The sequence below is a fragment of the Haliotis rufescens genome, unplaced genomic scaffold (genome assembly GCF_023055435.1).
Source record: "Haliotis rufescens isolate VD_foot unplaced genomic scaffold, xgHalRufe1.0.p SCAF_7, whole genome shotgun sequence".
In the NCBI taxonomy this organism is placed as follows: domain Eukaryota; kingdom Metazoa; phylum Mollusca; class Gastropoda; order Lepetellida; family Haliotidae; genus Haliotis; species Haliotis rufescens.
Window position 1 is genome coordinate 48463559 of NW_025964361.1, and position 18090 is coordinate 48481648.

The window sequence follows — 18090 nt, forward strand, 5'->3', positions numbered from 1 at the left end:
AAAACAACATCGACAATTTGACCTCTAACCCGACTTTTTCACGATCCCGTTTCATTTCTCACTTAAATTTGCAAAACATTAAATTGACCCCGACGTGATTTGAACACGCAACCTTCTGATCTGGAGTCAGACGCGCTACCGTTGCGCCACAGGGCCGTCTGAAAGCCAGAAAACTATAAGGTACTAAGAGTAGACGGTATTCCTTAATATGTTACCTGTTACATCTAAAAATCTTCCCTTTTTACACAGAACGTGATATTGTGCTCTGATTTCATACCAGTGTAAGGGAGATAGATGACAATTCATTTCTTAAAGCAACAACAACATCGACAATTTGACCCCTAACCCGATTTTGTCACGATCCCGTTTCATTTCTCACTCAAATTTGCAAAACATTAAATTGACCCCGACGTGATTTGAACACGCAACCTTCTGATCTGGAGTCAGACGCGCTACCGTTGCGCCACAGGGCCGTCTGAAAGCCAGAAAACTATAAGGTACTAAGAGTAGACGGTATTCCTTTATATGTTACCTGTTACATCTAAAAATCTTCCCTTTTTACACAGAACGTGATATTGTGCTCTGATTTCATACCAGTGTAAGGGAGATAGATGACAATTCATTTCTTAAAGCAACAACAACATCGACAATTTGACCCCTAACCCGATTTTGTCACGATCCCGTTTCATTTCTCACTCAAATTTGCAAAACATTAAATTGACCCCGACGTGATTTGAACACGCAACCTTCTGATCTGGAGTCAGACGCGCTACCGTTGCGCCACAGGGCCGTCTGAAGCTAGAAAACTATAAGGTACTAAGAGTAGACGGTATTCCTCTATATGTTACCTGTTACATCTAAAAATCTTCCCTTTTTACACAGAACGTGATATTGTGCTCTGAATTCATAAGGGAGATAGATTACAATTCATTTCTTAAAGCAAAAACAACATTGACAATTTGACCCCTAACCCGACTTTTTCACGATCCCGTTTCATTTCTCACTCAAATTTGCAAAACATTAAATTGACCCCGACGTGATTTGAACACGCAACCTTCTGATCTGGAGTCAGACGCGCTACCGTTGCGCCACAGGGCCGTCTGAAAGCCAGAAAACTATAAGGTACTAAGAGTAGACGGTATTCCTCTATATGTTACCTGTTACATCTAAAAATCTTCCCTTTTTACACAGAACGTGATATTGTGCTCTGATTTCATACCAGTGTAAGGCAGATAGATGACAATTCATTTCTTAAAGCAAAAACAACATCGACAATTTGACCCCTAACCCGATTTTGTCACGATCCCGTTTCATTTCTCACTCAAATTTGCAAAACATTAAATTGACCCCGACGTGATTTGAACACGCAACCTTCTGATCTGGAGTCAGACGCGCTACCGTTGCGCCACAGGGCCGTCTGAAAGCCAGAAAACTATAAGGTACTAAGAGTAGACGGTATTCCTCTATATGTTACCTGTTACATCTAAAAATCTTCCCTTTTTACACAGAACGTGATATTGTGCTCTGAATTCATAAGGGAGATAGATTACAATTCATTTCTTAAAGCAAAAACAACACTGACAATTTGACCCCTAACCCGACTTTTTCACGATCCCGTTTCATTTCTCACTCAAATTTGCAAAACATTAAATTGACCCCGACGTGATTTGAACAGGCAACCTTCTGATCTGGAGTCAGACGCGCTACCGTTGCGCCACAGTGCCGTCTGAAAGCCAGAAAACTATAAGGTACTAAGAGTAGACGGTATTCCTCTATATGTTACCTGTTACATCTAAAAATCTTCCCTTTTTACACAGAACGTGATATTGTGCTCTGATTTCATACCAGTGTAAGGGAGATAGATGACAATTCATTTCTTAAAGCAACAACAACATCGACAATTTGACCCCTAACCCGATTTTGTCAGGATCCCGTTTCATTTCTCACTCAAATTTGCAAAACATTAAATTGACCCCGACGTGATTTGAACACGCAACCTTCTGATCTGGAGTCAGACGCGCTACCGTTGCGTCACAGGGCCGTCTGAAAGCCAGAAAACTATAAGGTACTAAGAGTAGACGGTATTCCTCTATATGTTACCTGTTACATCTAAAAATCTTCCCTTTTTACACAGAACGTGATATTGTGCTCTGATTTCATACCAGTGTAAGGGAGATAGATGACAATTCATTTCTTAAAGCAAAAACAACATCGACAATTTGACCCCTAACCCGATTTTGTCACGATCCCGTTTCATTTCTCACTCAAATTTGCAAAACATTAAATTGACCCCGACGTGATTTGAACACGCAACCTTCTGATATGGAGTCAGACGCGCTACCGTTGCGCCACAGTGCCGTCTGAAAGCCAGAAAACTATAAGGTACTAAGAGTAGACGGTATTCCTTAATATGTTACCTGTTACATCTAAAAATCTTCCCTTTTTACACAGAACGTGATATTGTGCTCTGATTTCATACCAGTGTAAGGGAGATAGATGACAATTCATTTCTTAAAGCAACAACAACATCGACAATTTGACCCCTAACCCGATTTTGTCAGGATCCCGTTTCATTTCTCACTCAAATTTGCAAAACATTCAATTGACCCCGACGTGATTTGAACACGCAACCTTCTGATCTGGAGTCAGACGCGCTACCGTTGCGCCACAGGGCCGTCTGAAAGCCAGAAAACTATAAGGTACTAAGAGTAGACGGTATTCCTCTATATGTTACCTGTTACATCTAAAAATCTTCCCTTTTTACACAGAACGTGATATTGTGCTCTGATTTCATACCAGTGTAAGGGAGATAGATGACAATTCATTTCTTAAAGCAAAAACAACATCGACAATTTGACCCCTAACCCGATTTTGTCACGATCCCGTTTCATTTCTCACTCAAATTTGCAAAACATTAAATTGACCCCGACGTGATTTGAACACGCAACCTTCTGATCTGGAGTCAGACGCGCTACCGTTGCGCCACAGGGCCGTCTGAAAGCCAGAAAACTATAAGGTACTAAGAGTAGACGGTATTCCTCTATATGTTACCTGTTACATCTAAAAATCTTCCCTTTTTACACAGAACGTGATATTGTGCTCTGAATTCATAAGGGAGATAGATTACAATTCATTTCTTAAAGCAAAAACAACATTGACAATTTGACCCCTAACCCGACTTTTTCACGATCCTGTTTCATTTCTCACTCAAATTTGCAAAACATTAAATTGACCCCGACGTGATTTGAACACGCAACCTTCTGATCTGGAGTCAGACGCGCTACCGTTGCGCCACAGTGCCGTCTGAAAGCCAGAAAACTATAAGGTACTAAGAGTAGACGGTATTCCTCTATATGTTACCTGTTACATCTAAAAATCTTCCCTTTTTACACAGAACGTGATATTGTGCTCTGAATTCATACCAGTGTAAGGGAGATAGATGACAATTCATTTCTTAAAGCAAAAACAACATCGACAATTTGACCCCTAACCCGATTTTGTCACGATCCCGTTTCATTTCTCACTCAAATTTGCAAAACATTAAATTGACCCCGACGTGATTTGAACACGCAACCTTCTGATCTGGAGTCAGACGCGCTACCGTTGCGCCACAGGGCCGTCTGAAAGCCAGAAAACTATAAGGTACTAAGAGTAGACGGTATTCCTTTATATGTTACCTGTTACATCTAAAAATCTTCCCTTTTTACACAGAACGTGATATTGTGCTCTGAATTCATAAGGGAGATAGATTACAATTCATTTCTTAAAGCAAAAACAACATTGACAATTTGACCCCTAACCCGACTTTTTCACGATCCTGTTTCATTTCTCACTCAAATTTGCAAAACATTAAATTGACCCCGACGTGATTTGAACACGCAACCTTCTGATCTGGAGTCAGACGCGCTACCGTTGCGCCACAGGGCCGTCTGAAAGCCGGAAACTATAAGGTACTAAGAGTAGACGGTATTCCTTTATATGTTACCTGTTACATCTAAAAATCTTCCCTTTTTACACAGAACGTGATATTGTGCTCTGATTTCATAACAGTGTAAGGGAGATAGATGACAATTCATTTCTTAAAGCAAAAACAACATCGACAATTTGACCCCAACCCGATTTTGTCACGATCCCGTTTCATTTCTCACTCAAATTTGCAAAACATTAAATTGACCCCGACGTGATTTGAACACGCAACCTTCTGATCTGGAGTCAGACGCGCTACCGTTGCGCCACAGGGCCGTCTGAAAGCTAGAAAACTATAAGGTACTAAGAGTAGACGGTATTCCTTTATATGTTACCTGTTACATCTAAAAATCTTCCCTTTTTACACAGAACGTGATATTGTGCTCTGATTTCATAACAGTGTAAGGGAGATAGATGACAATTCATTTCTTAAAGCAAAAACAACATCGACAATTTGACCCCAACCCGATTTTGTCACGATCCCGTTTCATTTCTCACTCAAATTTGCAAAACATTAAATTGACCCCGACGTGATTTGAACACGCAACCTTCTGATCTGGAGTCAGACGCGCTACCGTTGCGCCACAGGGCCGTCTGAAAGCCAGAAAACTATAAGGTACTAAGAGTAGACGGTATTCCTTTATATGTTACCTGTTACATCTAAAAATCTTCCCTTTTTACACAGAACGTGATATTGTGCTCTGAATTCATAAGGGAGATAGATTACAATTCATTTCTTAAAGCAAAAACAACATTGACAATTTGACCCCTAACCCGACTTTTTCACGATCCCGTTTCATTTCTCACTCAAATTTGCAAAACATTAAATTGACCCCGACGTGATTTGAACACGCAACCTTCTGATCTGGAGTCAGACGCGCTACCGTTGCGCCACAGGGCCGTCTGAAAGCCAGAAAACTATAAGGTACTAAGAGTAGACGGTATTCCTCTATATGTTACCTGTTACATCTAAAAATCTTCCCTTTTTACACAGAACGTGATATTGTGCTCTGAATTCATAAGGGAGATAGATTACAATTCATTTCTTAAAGCAAAAACAACATTGACAATTTGACCCCTAACCCGACTTTTTCACGATCCTGTTTCATTTCTCACTCAAATTTGCAAAACATTAAATTGACCCCGACGTGATTTGAACACGCAACCTTCTGATCTGGAGTCAGACGCGCTACCGTTGCGCCACAGGGCCGTCTGAAAGCCAGAAAACTATAAGGTACTAAGAGTAGACGGTATTCCTCTATATGTTACCTGTTACATCTAAAAATCTTCCCTTTTTACACAGAACGTGATATTGTGCTCTGATTTCATAACAGTGTAAGGGAGATAGATGACAATTCATTTCTTAAAGCAAAAACAACATCGACAATTTGACCCCAACCCGATTTTGTCACGATCCCGTTTCATTTCTCACTCAAATTTGCAAAACATTAAATTGACCCCGACGTGATTTGAACACGCAACCTTCTGATCTGGAGTCAGACGCGCTACCGTTGCGCCACAGGGCCGTCTGAAAGCCAGAAAACTATAAGGTACTAAGAGTAGACGGTATTCCTTTATATGTTACCTGTTACATCTAAAAATCTTCCCTTTTTACACAGAACGTGATATTGTGCTCTGAATTCATAAGGGAGATAGATTACAATTCATTTCTTAAAGCAAAAACAACATTGACAATTTGACCCCTAACCCGACTTTTTCACGATCCCGTTTCATTTCTCACTCAAATTTGCAAAACATTAAATTGACCCCGACGTGATTTGAACACGCAACCTTCTGATCTGGAGTCAGACGCGCTACCGTTGCGCCACAGGGCCGTCTGAAAGCCAGAAAACTATAAGGTACTAAGAGTAGACGGTATTCCTCTATATGTTACCTGTTACATCTAAAAATCTTCCCTTTTTACACAGAACGTGATATTGTGCTCTGAATTCATACCAGTGTAAGGGAGATAGATGACAATTCATTTCTTAAAGCAAAAACAACATCGACAATTTGACCTCTAACCCGACTTTTTCACGATCCCGTTTCATTTCTCACTTAAATTTGCAAAACATTAAATTGACCCCGACGTGATTTGAACACGCAACCTTCTGATCTGGAGTCAGACGCGCTACCGTTGCGCCACAGGGCCGTCTGAAAGCCAGAAAACTATAAGGTACTAAGAGTAGACGGTATTCCTTAATATGTTACCTGTTAGATCTAAAAATCTTCCCTTTTTACACAGAACGTGATATTCCGCTCTGATTTCATACCAGTGTAAGGGAGATAGATGACAATTCATTTCTTAAAGCAACAACAACATCGACAATTTGACCCCTAACCCGATTTTGTCACGATCCCGTTTCATTTCTCACTCAAATTTGCAAAACATTAAATTGACCCCGACGTGATTTGAACACGCAACCTTCTGATCTGGAGTCAGACGCGCTACCGTTGCGCCACAGGGCCGCCTGAAAGCTAGAAAACTATAAGGTACTAAGAGTAGACGGTATTCGTTTATATGTTACCTGTTACATCTAAAAATCTTCCCTTTTTACACAGAACGTGATATTGTGCTCTGAATTCATAAGGGAGATAGATTACAATTCATTTCTTAAAGCAAAAACAACATTGACAATTTGACCCCTAACCCGACTTTTTCACGATCCCGTTTCATTTCTCACTCAAATTTGCAAAACATTAAATTGACCCCGACGTGATTTGAACACGCAACCTTCTGATCTGGAGTCAGACGCGCTACCGTTGCGCCACAGGGCCGTCTGAAAGCCAGAAAACTATAAGGTACTAAGAGTAGACGGTATTCCTCTATATGTTACCTGTTACATCTAAAAATCTTCCCTTTTTACACAGAACGTGATATTGTGCTCTGAATTCATACCAGTGTAAGGGAGATAGATGACAATTCATTTCTTAAAGCAACAACAACATCGACAATTTGACCTCTAACCCGACTTTTTCACGATCCCGTTTCATTTCTCACTTAAATTTGCAAAAAATTAAATTGACCCCGACGTGATTTGAACACGCAACCTTCTGATCTGGAGTCAGACGCGCTACCGTTGCGCCACAGGGCCGTCTGAAAGCCAGGAAACTATAAGGTACTAAGAGTAGACGGTATTCCTTTATATGTTACCTGTTACATCTAAAAATCTTCCCTTTTTACACAGAACGTGATATTGTGCTCTGATTTCATACCAGTGTAAGGGAGATAGATGACAATTCATTTCTTAAAGCAAAAACAACATTGACAATTTGACCCCTAACCCGATTTTGTCACGATCCCGTTTCATTTCTCACTCAAATTTGCAAAACATTAAATTGACCCCGACGTGATTTGAACACGCAACCTTCTGATCTGGAGTCAGACGCGCTACCGTTGCGCCACAGGGCCGTCTGAAAGCCAGAAAACTATAAGGTACTAAGAGTAGACGGTATTCCTCTATATGTTACCTGTTACATCTAAAAATCTTCCCTTTTTACACAGAACGTGATATTGTGCTCTGAATTCATCAGGGAGATAGATTACAATTCATTTCTTAAAGCAAAAACAACATTGACAATTTGACCCCTAACCCGACTTTTTCACGATACCGTTGCATTTCTCACTCAAATTTGCAAAACATTAAATTGACCCCGACGTGATTTGAACACGCAACCTTCTGATCTGGAGTCAGACGCGCTACCGTTGCGCCACAGGGCCGTCTGAAAGCCAGAAAACTATAAGGTACTAAGAGTAGACGGTATTCCTCTATATGTTACCTGTTACATCTAAAAATCTTCCCTTTTTACACAGAACGTGATATTGTGCTCTGAATTCATACCAGTGTAAGGGAGATAGATGACAATTCATTTCTTAAAGCAAAAACAACATCGACAATTTGACCCCTAACCCGACTTTTTCACGATCCCGTTTCATTTCTCACTTAAATTTGCAAAAAATTAAATTGACCCCGACGTGATTTGAACACGCAACCTTCTGATCTGGAGTCAGACGCGCTACCGTTGCGCCACAGGGCCGTCTGAAAGCCAGAAAAAAAAGGTACTAAGAGTAGTCGGTATTCTTTAATATGTTACCTGTTACATCTAAAAATCTTCCCTTTTTACACAGAACGTGATATTGTGCTCTGAATTCATAAGGGAGATAGATTACAATTCATTTCTTAAAGCAAAAACAACATCGACAATTTGACCTCTAACCCGACTTTTTCACGATCCCGTTTCATTTCTCACTTAAATTTGCAAAAAATTAAATTGACCCCGACGTGATTTGAACACGCAACCTTCTGATCTGGAGTCAGACGCGCTACCGTTGCGCCACAGGGCCGTCTGAAAGCCAGGAAACTATAAGGTACTAAGAGTAGACGGTATTCCTTTATATGTTACCTGTTACATCTAAAAATCTTCCCTTTTTACACAGAACGTGATATTGTGCTCTGATTTCATACCAGTGTAAGGGAGATAGATGACAATTCATTTCTTAAAGCAAAAACAACATTGACAATTTGACCCCTAACCCGATTTTGTCACGATCCCGTTTCATTTCTCACTCAAATTTGCAAAACATTAAATTGACCCCGACGTGATTTGAACACGCAACCTTCTGATCTGGAGTCAGACGCGCTACCGTTGCGCCACAGGGCCGTCTGAAAGCCAGAAAACTATAAGGTACTAAGAGTAGACGGTATTCCTCTATATGTTACCTGTTACATCTAAAAATCTTCCCTTTTTACACAGAACGTGATATTGTGCTCTGAATTCATACCAGTGTAAGGGAGATAGATGACAATTCATTTCTTAAAGCAAAAACAACATCGACAATTTGACCTCTAACCCGACTTTTTCACGATCCCGTTTCATTTCTCACTTAAATTTGCAAAAAATTAAATTGACCCCGACGTGATTTGAACACGCAACCTTCTGATCTGGAGTCAGACGCGCTACCGTTGCGCCACAGGGCCGTCTGAAAGCCACAAAACTATAAGGTACTAAGAGTAGACGGTATTCCTCTATATGTTACCTGTTACATCTAAAAATCTTCCCTTTTTACACAGAACGTGATATTCCGCTCTGATTTCATACCAGTGTAAGGGAGATAGATGACAATTCATTTCTTAAAGCAACAACAACATCGACAATTTGACCCCTAACCCGATTTTGTCACGATCCCGTTTCATTTCTCACTCAAATTTGCAAAACATTAAATTGACCCCGACGTGATTTGAACACGCAACCTTCTGATCTGGAGTCAGACGCGCTACCGTTGCGCCACAGTGCCGTCTGAAAGCCAGAAAACTATAAGGTACTAAGAGTAGACGGTATTCCTCTATATGTTACCTGTTACATCTAAAAATCTTCCCTTTTTACACAGAACGTGATATTGTGCTCTGAATTCATACCAGTGTAAGGGAGATAGATGACAATTCATTTCTTAAAGCAAAAACAACATCGACAATTTGACCTCTAACCCGACTTTTTCACGATCCCGTTTCATTTCTCACTTAAATTTGCAAAACATTAAATTGACCCCGACGTGATTTGAACACGCAACCTTCTGATCTGGAGTCAGACGCGCTACCGTTGCGCCACAGGGCCGTCTGAAAGCCAGAAAACTATAAGGTACTAAGAGTAGACGGTATTCCTTAATATGTTACCTGTTAGATCTAAAAATCTTCCCTTTTTACACAGAACGTGATATTCCGCTCTGATTTCATACCAGTGTAAGGGAGATAGATGACAATTCATTTCTTAAAGCAACAACAACATCGACAATTTGACCCCTAACCCGATTTTGTCACGATCCCGTTTCATTTCTCACTCAAATTTGCAAAACATTAAATTGACCCCGACGTGATTTGAACACGCAACCTTCTGATCTGGAGTCAGACGCGCTACCGTTGCGCCACAGGGCCGCCTGAAAGCTAGAAAACTATAAGGTACTAAGAGTAGACGGTATTCGTTTATATGTTACCTGTTACATCTAAAAATCTTCCCTTTTTACACAGAACGTGATATTGTGCTCTGAATTCATAAGGGAGATAGATTACAATTCATTTCTTAAAGCAAAAACAACATTGACAATTTGACCCCTAACCCGACTTTTTCACGATCCCGTTTCATTTCTCACTCAAATTTGCAAAACATTAAATTGACCCCGACGTGATTTGAACACGCAACCTTCTGATGTGGAGTCAGACGCGCTACCGTTGCGCCACAGGGCCGTCTGAAAGCCAGAAAACTATAAGGTACTAAGAGTAGACGGTATTCCTCTATATGTTACCTGTTACATCTAAAAATCTTCCCTTTTTACACAGAACGTGATATTGTGCTCTGAATTCATACCAGTGTAAGGGAGATAGATGACAATTCATTTCTTAAAGCAAAAACAACATCGACAATTTGACCTCTAACCCGACTTTTTCACGATCCCGTTTCATTTCTCACTTAAATTTGCAAAAAATTAAATTGACCCCGACGTGATTTGAACACGCAACCTTCTGATCTGGAGTCAGACGCGCTACCGTTGCGCCACAGGGCCGTCTGAAAGCCAGGAAACTATAAGGTACTAAGAGTAGACGGTATTCCTTTATATGTTACCTGTTACATCTAAAAATCTTCCCTTTATACACAGAACGTGATATTGTGCTCTGATTTCATACCAGTGTAAGGGAGATAGATGACAATTCATTTCTTAAAGCAAAAACAACATTGACAATTTGACCCCTAACCCGATTTTGTCACGATCCCGTTTCATTTCTCACTCAAATTTGCAAAACATTAAATTGACCCCGACGTGATTTGAACACGCAACCTTCTGATCTGGAGTCAGACGCGCTACCGTTGCGCCACAGGGCCGTCTGAAAGCCAGAAAACTATAAGGTACTAAGAGTAGACGGTATTCCTCTATATGTTACCTGTTACATCTAAAAATCTTCCCTTTTTACACAGAACGTGATATTGTGCTCTGAATTCATACCAGTGTAAGGGAGATAGATGACAATTCATTTCTTAAAGCAAAAACAACATCGACAATTTGACCCCTAACCCGACTTTTTCACGATCCCGTTTCATTTCTCACTTAAATTTGCAAAAAATTAAATTGACCCCGACGTGATTTGAACACGCAACCTTCTGATCTGGAGTCAGACGCGCTACCGTTGCGCCACAGGGCCGTCTGAAAGCCAGAAAAAAAAGGTACTAAGAGTAGTCGGTATTCTTTAATATGTTACCTGTTACATCTAAAAATCTTCCCTTTTTACACAGAACGTGATATTGTGCTCTATATTCATAAGGGAGATAGATTACAATTCATTTCTTAAAGCAAAAACAACATTGACAATTTGACCCCTAACCCGACTTTTTCACGATCCCGTTTCATTTCTCACTCAAATTTGCAAAACATTAAATTGACCCCGACGTGATTTGAACACGCAACCTTCTGATCTGGAGTCAGACGCGCTACCGTTGCGCCACAGGGCCGTCTGAAAGCCAGAAAACTATAAGGTACTAAGAGTAGACGGTATTCCTCTATATGTTACCTGTTACATCTAAAAATCTTCCCTTTTTACACAGAACGTGATATTGTGCTCTGAATTCATACCAGTGTAAGGGAGATAGATTACAATTCATTTCTTAAAGCAAAAACAACATCGACAATTTGACCTCTAACCCGACTTTTTCACGATCCCGTTTCATTTCTCACTTAAATTTGCAAAAAATTAAATTGACCCCGACGTGATTTGAACACGCAACCTTCTGATCTGGAGTCAGACGCGCTACCGTTGCGCCACAGGGCCGTCTGAAAGCCAGAAAACTATAAGGTACTAAGAGTAGACGGTATTCCTCTATATGTTACCTGTTACATCTAAAAATCTTCCCTTTTTACACAGAACGTGATATTGTGCTCTGAATTCATACCAGTGTAAGGGAGATAGATGACAATTCATTTCTTAAAGCAAAAACAACATCGACAATTTGACCCCTAACCCGATTTTGTCACGATCCCGTTTCATTTCTCACTTAAATTTGCAAAACATTAAATTGACCCCGACGTGATTTGAACACGCAACCTTCTGATCTGGAGTCAGACGCGCTACCGTTGCGCCACAGGGCCGTCTGAAAGCCAGAAAACTATAAGGTACTAAGAGTAGACGGTATTCCTTAATATGTTACCTGTTAGATCTAAAAATCTTCCCTTTTTACACAGAACGTGATATTCCGCTCTGATTTCATACCAGTGTAAGGGAGATAGATGACAATTCATTTCTTAAAGCAACAACAACATCGACAATTTGACCCCTAACCCGATTTTGTCACGATCCCGTTTCATTTCTCACTCAAATTTGCAAAACATTAAATTGACCCCGACGTGATTTGAACACGCAACCTTCTGATCTGGAGTCAGACGCGCTACCGTTGCGCCACAGGGCCGTCTGAAAGCCAGAAAACTATAAGGTACTAAGAGTAGACGGTATTCCTCTATATGTTACCTGTTACATCTAAAAATCTTCCCTTTTTACACAGAACGTGATATTGTGCTCTGAATTCATACCAGTGTAAGGGAGATAGATGACAATTCATTTCTTAAAGCAAAAACAACATCGACAATTTGACCTCTAACCCGACTTTTTCACGATCCCGTTTCATTTCTCACTTAAATTTGCAAAACATTAAATTGACCCCGACGTGATTTGAACACGCAACCTTCTGATCTGGAGTCAGACGCGCTACCGTTGCGCCACAGGGCCGTCTGAAAGCCAGAAAACTATAAGGTACTAAGAGTAGACGGTATTCCTTAATATGTTACCTGTTAGATCTAAAAATCTTCCCTTTTTACACAGAACGTGATATTCCGCTCTGATTTCATACCAGTGTAAGGGAGATAGATGACAATTCATTTCTTAAAGCAACAACAACATCGACAATTTGACCCCTAACCCGATTTTGTCACGATCCCGTTTCATTTCTCACTCAAATTTGCAAAACATTAAATTGACCCCGACGTGATTTGAACACGCAACCTTCTGATCTGGAGTCAGACGCGCTACCGTTGCGCCACAGGGCCGCCTGAAAGCTAGAAAACTATAAGGTACTAAGAGTAGACGGTATTCGTTTATATGTTACCTGTTACATCTAAAAATCTTCCCTTTTTACACAGAACGTGATATTGTGCTCTGAATTCATAAGGGAGATAGATTACAATTCATTTCTTAAAGCAAAAACAACATTGACAATTTGACCCCTAACCCGACTTTTTCACGATCCCGTTTCATTTCTCACTCAAATTTGCAAAACATTAAATTGACCCCGACGTGATTTGAACACGCAACCTTCTGATCTGGAGTCAGACGCGCTACCGTTGCGCCACAGGGCCGTCTGAAAGCCAGAAAACTATAAGGTACTAAGAGTAGACGGTATTCCTCTATATGTTACCTGTTACATCTAAAAATCTTCCCTTTTTACACAGAACGTGATATTGTGCTCTGAATTCATACCAGTGTAAGGGAGATAGATGACAATTCATTTCTTAAAGCAAAAACAACATCGACAATTTGACCTCTAACCCGACTTTTTCACGATCCCGTTTCATTTCTCACTTAAATTTGCAAAAAATTAAATTGACCCCGACGTGATTTGAACACGCAACCTTCTGATCTGGAGTCAGACGCGCTACCGTTGCGCCACAGGGCCGTCTGAAAGCCAGGAAACTATAAGGTACTAAGAGTAGACGGTATTCCTCTATATGTTACCTGTTACATCTAAAAATCTTCCCTTTTTACACAGAACGTGATATTGTGCTCTGATTTCATACCAGTGTAAGGGAGATAGATGACAATTCATTTCTTAAAGCAAAAACAACATTGACAATTTGACCCCTAACCCGATTTTGTCACGATCCCGTTTCATTTCTCACTCAAATTTGCAAAACATTAAATTGACCCCGACGTGATTTGAACACGCAACCTTCTGATCTGGAGTCAGACGCGCTACCGTTGCGCCACAGGGCCGTCTGAAAGCCAGAAAACTATAAGGTACTAAGAGTAGACGGTATTCCTCTATATGTTACCTGTTACATCTAAAAATCTTCCCTTTTTACACAGAACGTGATATTGTGCTCTGAATTCATCAGGGAGATAGATGACAATTCATTTCTTAAAGCAAAAACAACATTGACAATTTGACCCCTAACCCGACTTTTTCACGATCCCGTTTCATTTCTCACTCAAATTTGCAAAACATTAAATTGACCCCGACGTGATTTGAACACGCAACCTTCTGATCTGGAGTCAGACGCGCTACCGTTGCGCCACAGGGCCGTCTGAAAGCCAGAAAACTATAAGGTACTAAGAGTAGACGGTATTCCTCTATATGTTACCTGTTACATCTAAAAATCTTCCCTTTTTACACAGAACGTGATATTGTGCTCTGAATTCATACCAGTGTAAGGGAGATAGATGACAATTCATTTCTTAAAGCAAAAACAACATCGACAATTTGACCCCTAACCCGACTTTTTCACGATCCCGTTTCATTTCTCACTTAAATTTGCAAAAAATTAAATTGACCCCGACGTGATTTGAACACGCAACCTTCTGATCTGGAGTCAGACGCGCTACCGTTGCGCCACAGGGCCGTCTGAAAGCCAGAAAAAAAAGGTACTAAGAGTAGTCGGTATTCTTTAATATGTTACCTGTTACATCTAAAAATCTTCCCTTTTTACACAGAACGTGATATTGTGCTCTGAATTCATAAGGGAGATAGATTACAATTCATTTCTTAAAGCAAAAACAACATTGACAATTTGACCCCTAACCCGACTTTTTCACGATCCCGTTTCATTTCTCACTCAAATTTGCAAAACATTAAATTGACCCCGACGTGATTTGAACACGCAACCTTCTGATCTGGAGTCAGACGCGCTACCGTTGCGCCACAGGGCCGTCTGAAAGCCAGAAAACTATAAGGTACTAAGAGTAGACGGTATTCCTCTATATGTTACCTGTTACATCTAAAAATCTTCCCTTTTTACACAGAACGTGATATTGTGCTCTGATTTCATACCAGTGTAAGGGAGATAGATGACAATTCATTTCTTAAAGCAAAAACAACATCGACAATTTGACCCCTAACCCGATTTTGTCACGATCCCGTTACATTTCTCACTCAAATTTGCAAAACATTAAATTGACCCCGACGTGATTTGAACACGCAACCTTCTGATCTGGAGTCAGACGCGCTACCGTTGCGCCACATGGCCGTCTGAAAGCCAGAAAACTATAAGGTACTAAGAGTAGACGGTATTCTTTAATATGTTACCTGTTACATATAAAAATCTTCCCTTTTTACACAGAACGTGATATTGTGCTCTGAATTCATCAGGGAGATAGATTACAATTCATTTCTTAAAGCAAAAACAACATTGACAATTTGACCCCTAACCCGACTTTTTCACGATCCCGTTTCATTTCTCACTCAAATTTGCAAAACATTAAATTGACCCCGACGTGATTTGAACACGCAACCTTCTGATCTGGAGTCAGACGCGCTACCGTTGCGCCACAGGGTCGTCTGAAAGCCAGAAAACTATAAGGTACTAAGAGTAGACGGTATTCCTCTATATGTTACCTGTTACATCTAAAAATCTTCCCTTTTTACACAGAACGTGATATTGTGCTCTGAATTCATACCAGTGTAAGGGAGATAGATGACAATTCATTTCTTAAAGCAAAAACAACATCGACAATTTGACCTCTAACCCGACTTTTTCACGATCCCGTTTCATTTCTCACTTAAATTTGCAAAAAATTAAATTGACCCCGACGTGATTTGAACACGGAACCTTCTGATCTGGAGTCAGACGCGCTACCGTTGCGCCACAGGGCCGTCTGAAAGCCAGGAAACTATAAGGTACTAAGAGTAGACGGTATTCCTTTATATGTTACCTGTTACATCTAAAAATCTTCCCTTTTTACACAGAACGTGATATTGTGCTCTGATTTCATACCAGTGTAAGGGAGATAGATGACAATTCATTTCTTAAAGCAAAAACAACATCGACAATTTGACCCCTAACCCGATTTTGTCACGATCCCGTTTCATTTCTCACTCAAATTTGCAAAACATTAAATTGACCCCGACGTGATTTGAACACGCAACCTTCTGATCTGGAGTCAGACGCGCTACCGTTGCGCCACAGGGCCGTCTGAAAGCCAGAAAACTATAAGGTACTAAGAGTAGACGGTATTCCTCTATATGTTACCTGTTACATCTAAAAATCTTCCCTTTTTACACAGAACGTGATATTGTGCTCTGAATTCATAAGGGAGATAGATTACAATTCATTTCTTAAAGCAAAAACAACATTGACAATTTGACCCCTAACCCGACTTTTTCACGATCCCGTTTCATTTCTCACTCAAATTTGCAAAACATTAAATTGACCCCGACGTGATTTGAACACGCAACCTTCTGATCTGGAGTCAGACGCGCTACCGTTGCGCCACAGGGCCGTCTGAAAGCCAGAAAACTATAAGGTACTAAGAGTAGACGGTATTCCTCTATATGTTACCTGTTACATCTAAAAATCTTCCCTTTTTACACAGAACGTGATATTGTGCTCTGAATTCATAAGGGAGATAGATGACAATTCATTTCTTAAAGCAAAAACAACATCGACAATTTGACCTCTCACCCGATTTTGTCACGATCCCGTTTCATTTCTCACTTAAATTTGCAAAACATTAAATTGACCCCGACGTGATTTGAACACGCAACCTTCTGATCTGGAGTCAGACGCGCTACCGTTGCGCCACAGGGCCGTCTGAAAGCCAGAAATCTATAAGGTACTAATAGTAGACGGTATTCCTTAATATGTTACCTGTTACATCTAAAAATCTTCCCTTTTTACACAGAACGTGATATTGTGCTCTGAATTCATACCAGTGTAAGGGAGATAGATGACAATTCATTTCTTAAAGCAAAAACAACATCGACAATTTGACCTCTAACCCGACTTTTTCACGATCCCGTTTCATTTCTCACTTAAATTTGCAAAACATTAAATTGACCCCGACGTGATTTGAACAGGCAACCTTCTGATCTGGAGTCAGACGCGCTACCGTTGCGCCACAGAAAAGCCAGAAAACTATAAGGTACTAAGAGTAGACGGTATTCCTCTATATGTTACCTGTTACATCTAAAAATCTTCCCTTTTTACACAGAACGTGATATTGTGCTCTGAATTCATACCAGTGTAAGGGAGATAGATGACAATTCATTTCTTAAAGCAAAAACAACATCGACAATTTGACCTCTAACCCGACTTTTTCACGATCCCGTTTCATTTCTCACTTAAATTTGCAAAAAATTAAATTGACCCCGACGTGATTTGAACACGCAACCTTCTGATCTGGAGTCAGACGCGCTACCGTTGCGCCACAGGGCCGTCTGAAAGCCAGGAAACTATAAGGTACTAAGAGTAGACGGTATTCCTTTATATGTTACCTGTTACATCTAAAAATCTTCCCTTTTTACACAGAACGTGATATTGTGCTCTGATTTCATACCAGTGTAAGGGAGATAGATGACAATTCATTTCTTAAAGCAAAAACAACATCGACAATTTGACCCCTAACCCGATTTTGTCACGATCCCGTTTCATTTCTCACTCAAATTTGCAAAACATTAAATTGACCCCGACGTGATTTGAACACGCAACCTTCTGATCTGGAGTCAGACGCGCTACCGTTGCGCCACAGGGCCGTCTGAAAGCCAGAAAACTATAAGGTACTAAGAGTAGACGGTATTCCTCTATATGTTACCTGTTACATCTAAAAATCTTCCCTTTTTACACAGAACGTGATATTGTGCTCTGAATTCATCAGGGAGATAGATTACAATTCATTTCTTAAAGCAAAAACAACATTGACAATTTGACCTCTAACCCGACTTTTTCACGATCCCGTTTCATTTCTCACTCAAATTTGCAAAACATTAAATTGACCCCGACGTGATTTGAACACGCAACCTTCTGATCTGGAGTCAGACGCGCTACCGTTGCGCCACAGGGCCGTCTGAAAGCCAGAAAACTATAAGGTACTAAGAGTA

At 40.4% G+C, this 18090-nt stretch overlaps 56 non-coding genes across 56 annotated transcripts; all 56 read right to left on the bottom strand.

The window, feature by feature from the left end:
• Positions 1-84: 84 nt before the first annotated feature.
• Trnaw-cca lies at positions 85-156 on the bottom strand. The gene has a single exon. It is a non-coding gene; the product is annotated as a tRNA-Trp (tRNA).
• Positions 157-401: 245 nt separating this feature from the next.
• Trnaw-cca lies at positions 402-473 on the bottom strand. The gene has a single exon. It is a non-coding gene; the product is annotated as a tRNA-Trp (tRNA).
• A 245-nt stretch (positions 474-718) lies between these two features.
• Positions 719-790, bottom strand: Trnaw-cca. Its single transcript has one exon. It is a non-coding gene; the product is annotated as a tRNA-Trp (tRNA).
• A 236-nt stretch (positions 791-1026) lies between these two features.
• Trnaw-cca lies at positions 1027-1098 on the bottom strand. Its single transcript has one exon. It is a non-coding gene; the product is annotated as a tRNA-Trp (tRNA).
• Positions 1099-1343: 245 nt separating this feature from the next.
• Trnaw-cca lies at positions 1344-1415 on the bottom strand. Its single transcript has one exon. It is a non-coding gene; the product is annotated as a tRNA-Trp (tRNA).
• A 554-nt stretch (positions 1416-1969) lies between these two features.
• Trnaw-cca lies at positions 1970-2041 on the bottom strand. Its single transcript has one exon. It is a non-coding gene; the product is annotated as a tRNA-Trp (tRNA).
• Positions 2042-2286: 245 nt separating this feature from the next.
• Trnaw-cca lies at positions 2287-2358 on the bottom strand. The gene has a single exon. It is a non-coding gene; the product is annotated as a tRNA-Trp (tRNA).
• A 245-nt stretch (positions 2359-2603) lies between these two features.
• On the bottom strand, positions 2604-2675 carry Trnaw-cca. Its single transcript has one exon. It is a non-coding gene; the product is annotated as a tRNA-Trp (tRNA).
• A 245-nt stretch (positions 2676-2920) lies between these two features.
• Trnaw-cca lies at positions 2921-2992 on the bottom strand. Its single transcript has one exon. It is a non-coding gene; the product is annotated as a tRNA-Trp (tRNA).
• Positions 2993-3229: 237 nt separating this feature from the next.
• Positions 3230-3301, bottom strand: Trnaw-cca. Its single transcript has one exon. It is a non-coding gene; the product is annotated as a tRNA-Trp (tRNA).
• Positions 3302-3546: 245 nt separating this feature from the next.
• On the bottom strand, positions 3547-3618 carry Trnaw-cca. The gene has a single exon. It is a non-coding gene; the product is annotated as a tRNA-Trp (tRNA).
• A 237-nt stretch (positions 3619-3855) lies between these two features.
• On the bottom strand, positions 3856-3927 carry Trnaw-cca. The gene has a single exon. It is a non-coding gene; the product is annotated as a tRNA-Trp (tRNA).
• A 243-nt stretch (positions 3928-4170) lies between these two features.
• Trnaw-cca lies at positions 4171-4242 on the bottom strand. Its single transcript has one exon. It is a non-coding gene; the product is annotated as a tRNA-Trp (tRNA).
• Positions 4243-4486: 244 nt separating this feature from the next.
• Positions 4487-4558, bottom strand: Trnaw-cca. Its single transcript has one exon. It is a non-coding gene; the product is annotated as a tRNA-Trp (tRNA).
• A 237-nt stretch (positions 4559-4795) lies between these two features.
• Positions 4796-4867, bottom strand: Trnaw-cca. Its single transcript has one exon. It is a non-coding gene; the product is annotated as a tRNA-Trp (tRNA).
• A 237-nt stretch (positions 4868-5104) lies between these two features.
• Trnaw-cca lies at positions 5105-5176 on the bottom strand. The gene has a single exon. It is a non-coding gene; the product is annotated as a tRNA-Trp (tRNA).
• Positions 5177-5420: 244 nt separating this feature from the next.
• Positions 5421-5492, bottom strand: Trnaw-cca. Its single transcript has one exon. It is a non-coding gene; the product is annotated as a tRNA-Trp (tRNA).
• Positions 5493-5729: 237 nt separating this feature from the next.
• Trnaw-cca lies at positions 5730-5801 on the bottom strand. Its single transcript has one exon. It is a non-coding gene; the product is annotated as a tRNA-Trp (tRNA).
• Positions 5802-6046: 245 nt separating this feature from the next.
• On the bottom strand, positions 6047-6118 carry Trnaw-cca. Its single transcript has one exon. It is a non-coding gene; the product is annotated as a tRNA-Trp (tRNA).
• Positions 6119-6363: 245 nt separating this feature from the next.
• On the bottom strand, positions 6364-6435 carry Trnaw-cca. Its single transcript has one exon. It is a non-coding gene; the product is annotated as a tRNA-Trp (tRNA).
• A 237-nt stretch (positions 6436-6672) lies between these two features.
• Positions 6673-6744, bottom strand: Trnaw-cca. The gene has a single exon. It is a non-coding gene; the product is annotated as a tRNA-Trp (tRNA).
• A 245-nt stretch (positions 6745-6989) lies between these two features.
• Positions 6990-7061, bottom strand: Trnaw-cca. The gene has a single exon. It is a non-coding gene; the product is annotated as a tRNA-Trp (tRNA).
• A 245-nt stretch (positions 7062-7306) lies between these two features.
• On the bottom strand, positions 7307-7378 carry Trnaw-cca. Its single transcript has one exon. It is a non-coding gene; the product is annotated as a tRNA-Trp (tRNA).
• Positions 7379-7615: 237 nt separating this feature from the next.
• On the bottom strand, positions 7616-7687 carry Trnaw-cca. The gene has a single exon. It is a non-coding gene; the product is annotated as a tRNA-Trp (tRNA).
• A 245-nt stretch (positions 7688-7932) lies between these two features.
• Positions 7933-8004, bottom strand: Trnaw-cca. Its single transcript has one exon. It is a non-coding gene; the product is annotated as a tRNA-Trp (tRNA).
• A 235-nt stretch (positions 8005-8239) lies between these two features.
• On the bottom strand, positions 8240-8311 carry Trnaw-cca. Its single transcript has one exon. It is a non-coding gene; the product is annotated as a tRNA-Trp (tRNA).
• Positions 8312-8556: 245 nt separating this feature from the next.
• On the bottom strand, positions 8557-8628 carry Trnaw-cca. Its single transcript has one exon. It is a non-coding gene; the product is annotated as a tRNA-Trp (tRNA).
• Positions 8629-8873: 245 nt separating this feature from the next.
• Trnaw-cca lies at positions 8874-8945 on the bottom strand. The gene has a single exon. It is a non-coding gene; the product is annotated as a tRNA-Trp (tRNA).
• Positions 8946-9190: 245 nt separating this feature from the next.
• On the bottom strand, positions 9191-9262 carry Trnaw-cca. Its single transcript has one exon. It is a non-coding gene; the product is annotated as a tRNA-Trp (tRNA).
• Positions 9263-9507: 245 nt separating this feature from the next.
• On the bottom strand, positions 9508-9579 carry Trnaw-cca. Its single transcript has one exon. It is a non-coding gene; the product is annotated as a tRNA-Trp (tRNA).
• A 245-nt stretch (positions 9580-9824) lies between these two features.
• Trnaw-cca lies at positions 9825-9896 on the bottom strand. Its single transcript has one exon. It is a non-coding gene; the product is annotated as a tRNA-Trp (tRNA).
• A 237-nt stretch (positions 9897-10133) lies between these two features.
• Trnaw-cca lies at positions 10134-10205 on the bottom strand. The gene has a single exon. It is a non-coding gene; the product is annotated as a tRNA-Trp (tRNA).
• A 245-nt stretch (positions 10206-10450) lies between these two features.
• On the bottom strand, positions 10451-10522 carry Trnaw-cca. Its single transcript has one exon. It is a non-coding gene; the product is annotated as a tRNA-Trp (tRNA).
• Positions 10523-10767: 245 nt separating this feature from the next.
• Trnaw-cca lies at positions 10768-10839 on the bottom strand. The gene has a single exon. It is a non-coding gene; the product is annotated as a tRNA-Trp (tRNA).
• Positions 10840-11084: 245 nt separating this feature from the next.
• Positions 11085-11156, bottom strand: Trnaw-cca. The gene has a single exon. It is a non-coding gene; the product is annotated as a tRNA-Trp (tRNA).
• A 235-nt stretch (positions 11157-11391) lies between these two features.
• On the bottom strand, positions 11392-11463 carry Trnaw-cca. The gene has a single exon. It is a non-coding gene; the product is annotated as a tRNA-Trp (tRNA).
• A 245-nt stretch (positions 11464-11708) lies between these two features.
• Trnaw-cca lies at positions 11709-11780 on the bottom strand. Its single transcript has one exon. It is a non-coding gene; the product is annotated as a tRNA-Trp (tRNA).
• A 245-nt stretch (positions 11781-12025) lies between these two features.
• Positions 12026-12097, bottom strand: Trnaw-cca. Its single transcript has one exon. It is a non-coding gene; the product is annotated as a tRNA-Trp (tRNA).
• Positions 12098-12342: 245 nt separating this feature from the next.
• Positions 12343-12414, bottom strand: Trnaw-cca. The gene has a single exon. It is a non-coding gene; the product is annotated as a tRNA-Trp (tRNA).
• Positions 12415-12659: 245 nt separating this feature from the next.
• Trnaw-cca lies at positions 12660-12731 on the bottom strand. The gene has a single exon. It is a non-coding gene; the product is annotated as a tRNA-Trp (tRNA).
• A 245-nt stretch (positions 12732-12976) lies between these two features.
• Trnaw-cca lies at positions 12977-13048 on the bottom strand. Its single transcript has one exon. It is a non-coding gene; the product is annotated as a tRNA-Trp (tRNA).
• A 237-nt stretch (positions 13049-13285) lies between these two features.
• On the bottom strand, positions 13286-13357 carry Trnaw-cca. Its single transcript has one exon. It is a non-coding gene; the product is annotated as a tRNA-Trp (tRNA).
• A 245-nt stretch (positions 13358-13602) lies between these two features.
• Positions 13603-13674, bottom strand: Trnaw-cca. The gene has a single exon. It is a non-coding gene; the product is annotated as a tRNA-Trp (tRNA).
• Positions 13675-13919: 245 nt separating this feature from the next.
• Trnaw-cca lies at positions 13920-13991 on the bottom strand. The gene has a single exon. It is a non-coding gene; the product is annotated as a tRNA-Trp (tRNA).
• Positions 13992-14228: 237 nt separating this feature from the next.
• On the bottom strand, positions 14229-14300 carry Trnaw-cca. The gene has a single exon. It is a non-coding gene; the product is annotated as a tRNA-Trp (tRNA).
• A 245-nt stretch (positions 14301-14545) lies between these two features.
• On the bottom strand, positions 14546-14617 carry Trnaw-cca. Its single transcript has one exon. It is a non-coding gene; the product is annotated as a tRNA-Trp (tRNA).
• A 235-nt stretch (positions 14618-14852) lies between these two features.
• Positions 14853-14924, bottom strand: Trnaw-cca. Its single transcript has one exon. It is a non-coding gene; the product is annotated as a tRNA-Trp (tRNA).
• A 245-nt stretch (positions 14925-15169) lies between these two features.
• On the bottom strand, positions 15170-15241 carry Trnaw-cca. Its single transcript has one exon. It is a non-coding gene; the product is annotated as a tRNA-Trp (tRNA).
• Positions 15242-15478: 237 nt separating this feature from the next.
• Trnaw-cca lies at positions 15479-15550 on the bottom strand. Its single transcript has one exon. It is a non-coding gene; the product is annotated as a tRNA-Trp (tRNA).
• A 245-nt stretch (positions 15551-15795) lies between these two features.
• Trnaw-cca lies at positions 15796-15867 on the bottom strand. The gene has a single exon. It is a non-coding gene; the product is annotated as a tRNA-Trp (tRNA).
• A 245-nt stretch (positions 15868-16112) lies between these two features.
• Positions 16113-16184, bottom strand: Trnaw-cca. Its single transcript has one exon. It is a non-coding gene; the product is annotated as a tRNA-Trp (tRNA).
• Positions 16185-16421: 237 nt separating this feature from the next.
• On the bottom strand, positions 16422-16493 carry Trnaw-cca. The gene has a single exon. It is a non-coding gene; the product is annotated as a tRNA-Trp (tRNA).
• Positions 16494-16730: 237 nt separating this feature from the next.
• Trnaw-cca lies at positions 16731-16802 on the bottom strand. The gene has a single exon. It is a non-coding gene; the product is annotated as a tRNA-Trp (tRNA).
• A 554-nt stretch (positions 16803-17356) lies between these two features.
• Positions 17357-17428, bottom strand: Trnaw-cca. Its single transcript has one exon. It is a non-coding gene; the product is annotated as a tRNA-Trp (tRNA).
• Positions 17429-17673: 245 nt separating this feature from the next.
• Trnaw-cca lies at positions 17674-17745 on the bottom strand. The gene has a single exon. It is a non-coding gene; the product is annotated as a tRNA-Trp (tRNA).
• A 237-nt stretch (positions 17746-17982) lies between these two features.
• On the bottom strand, positions 17983-18054 carry Trnaw-cca. The gene has a single exon. It is a non-coding gene; the product is annotated as a tRNA-Trp (tRNA).
• Positions 18055-18090: the final 36 nt, after the last annotated feature.